Source organism: Arachis duranensis, chromosome 9 (genome assembly GCF_000817695.3).
Source record: "Arachis duranensis cultivar V14167 chromosome 9, aradu.V14167.gnm2.J7QH, whole genome shotgun sequence".
In the NCBI taxonomy this organism is placed as follows: Eukaryota; Viridiplantae; Streptophyta; class Magnoliopsida; order Fabales; family Fabaceae; genus Arachis; species Arachis duranensis.
This window is the reverse complement of record NC_029780.3, coordinates 64,309,696-64,312,722: the sequence shown is the minus strand read 5'-3', so window position 1 is coordinate 64,312,722 and position 3,027 is coordinate 64,309,696.

Here is a 3,027-nt window from a genome sequence, read left to right as displayed (position 1 = left end):
AGCAAATGGGAAACGCATGAGCCGGTAGACTTCAGGATCTACTCCATTAGTCTTAATAGTCTCACAGATCTGCAAGAACTCAGTTAAAAGCTGATAGGGATCTTCTAATGGAAGTCCATGAAACTTGTAGTTCTGTTGCATTAGAGCAACTAGTTGAGGCTTCAGCTCAAAATTGTTTGCACCAATGGCAGGGATTGAGATGCTTCTTCCATCAAATTTGGAAGTTGGTGTGGTATAATCACCAAGCATCCTCCTTGCGCCTCCACCATTATTATTGGGTTCGGCCATGTCTCTCTCTTTTTCGAGATTCTTTGTAAGGTTTTCTCTGGATTGTTGTCCTTTAGCTTCCCTTAGCTTCTTCTTCAGAGTCCTTTCAGGTTCAGGATCTGCTTCAACAAGAATATTCTTGTCCTTGCTCCTGCTCATATGAAAAAGAAGAAGACAGAAAGGAAGAGGAATCCTCTATGTCACAGTATAGAGATTCCTTTTTGTGAGTAGAAGAAAAGAAGAATAAGAATGAAGAAGAGAAAAATTCGAACACAGAAGAGAAGAGAGGGTTCGAATTTTAAGATGAAGAGAAGTGTTAGTAAATAATTAAATAAATGAAGAGAAGTGTTAGTAAATAGGGTCATATGGTCGTCGAGAGGGGTTATGCACATAGTTTGCTTGCTCACATTCAACTTCTGGTTCATTTTCTTCTTGGGGTGGTACTTGAGCTTGGACAACTGCAACTTGATTGTTTTCCATTTTCTTGGTTAAGGCTGCCAATTGTGCTGCAATTGTCTTATTTTGTGCCAACAGGGCATCCATAGAATTGAGTTCCAGCACCCCCTTCTTTTGGCCTCTTTCTGAAGCATAGAAGTAGTCATTCTCAGTTACAGTTTCAATGACATCTATGGCTTTCTCAATGGTCTTCTTCTTGTTGAGTGAACCCCCTGAAGAGTGGTCCACAGCCTTCTTCGATTCATAGGTTAATCCTTCATAAAAAATGTGGAGCTACACCCACTCATTAAACATGTCCGGTGGGCATTTTCTTCTTAAATCTTTGAACCTCTCCCAGGCCTCATAGAGTGTTTCACCATCTAGCTGTCTAAAGGTTTGCACCTCAGCTCTTAGCCTGTTGATCCTCTGTGGAGGTTAGCATCTCGCTAGAAATTTGTTCACAACATCCTTCCATGTGGTTAGGCAAACCTTGGGGAATGATTCTAACCACTTTGTTGCCTTATCTCTGAGGGAGAAAGGGAACAGAAGTAGTTTGTAGGTGTCAGGGTGTACACCATTGGACTTTACAGTATCGTGGTGCGGAATTTCTAACCACAAACTATCTGGCAAGTGCACCGGGTCGTACCTAGTGATTGATGATTGGTAGCCATTGACCCTAGTTCTCACTAATTCAATTAGTAGATAGCTAGGACTTATCGACTTGGTTTGATGTAGCTCATTTGACATCCCTTTACTAGTTAGAGGATGATTTAATGGGATTGATCCTTGCAATTATCATATTGTGATTAGTAATAAGGATAGAGATCCTTGACCACTAAACCTTGCCAAGAACTCTCTATCATTTGATTTTCATTTCCATTTAGTTTTCATGTCTCTTATCCAAAACTCCAAAATATACAACTCATAACCAATAACAAGAACACTACCCTGCAATTCCTTTGAGAGACGACCCGAGGTTTAAATACTTCGGTTATTTGATTTATTAGAGGTTTGTAGTATTGACAAACAAATTTTTGTATGAAAGGATTATTGTTGGTTTAGAAACTATACTTGCAATGAGAATTCATTAGTGAAATTCTATACCGTCAAAATCCCGTTCATCAACGGCTCATCAAACAAGGCTGGAAACAAAGCAGCCATTATACTTAAAAGTGATCAAGGAAGTCGGATAGAGCTATCCCTAAGGTTCAAATTCCTAGCCTCCAATAACCAAGCAGAGTACGAAGCCCTACTGACTGGATTGAAGCTGGCTAAAGAAGTCGGAGCAAAAAAATAACAGTTTTCAATGATTCGCAAGTAATCACTTCACAGATTGATGGAAACTATTAAGCCAAAGACCCCACCATGAAGAAGTACCTAGATAAAACCCAGGAATAGCTCACACACTTTAAAGAAAGTGAGATCCAACATATAGCCCGAGAATACAATCCCCGAGCAGATACTCTTTCAAAGCTAGCTAGCACCAAGCCAGGGGACAATAACAGAAGTCTCATCTAAAAGACTCTGCAACCTTCATCAATTACAAAAGAGGAGGAAATACTAACCATATCCAATCAACACCTAGGGTGGAGGACTCCTATATTCAACTACCTTAGATTCGAGACCCTCCCTAAAGAGGAAAAGGAGGCCAAAAAGCTCATAAAAGAGGCACAAAACTACACGATGGTCCACGACGTCCTATACAAAAGAGGGATCTCAACAACCCTCTTAAAATGTGTCCCGACCTCTGACACAAAGGAAGTCTTAGAGGACGTTCACAGTGGCATGTGCAAAAACCATTTAGGAGCTTGGGCCCTTGCCAAGAAAATAATCCGAGCAGGCTTTGATGCATGGGAATTTGTCTCTCAACAAATCTCCCTTCGGCAAGTATACTAAATTGTCGTCAAGTAATAACTCACAAAAGAGTGAAGTCGAATCCCACAGAGATTAACGGATTAAGCAATCAATGGTTAATTGATTATCCTAGTTAGACGAATCATATTGGAGTGATAAGTAACAAGGAAATGTAAATAGCGTAAAAGTAAAGAAAGCAATAAAGTGCAGAAAAGTAAAATGGCAAGAAAAGTAAATGTAAGAACTAAAAATAAAATGAACATTGGGATCAAGAGATATTGCAATCCTCCGGATCAAGTTCATTCTCATCTCTTCCTCAATCAATGCATTCATTGATCTCCTTGGCAATCTTAAGTGATTGGATCCCAATTCCTTGGCAATCCAATCTCTCTAAGCTTGAACAATTGCCCAATTCCTTGATTTAATTGCTCATGGGAAGAGATGAAGTTTGGTCACTGATTATACCACACA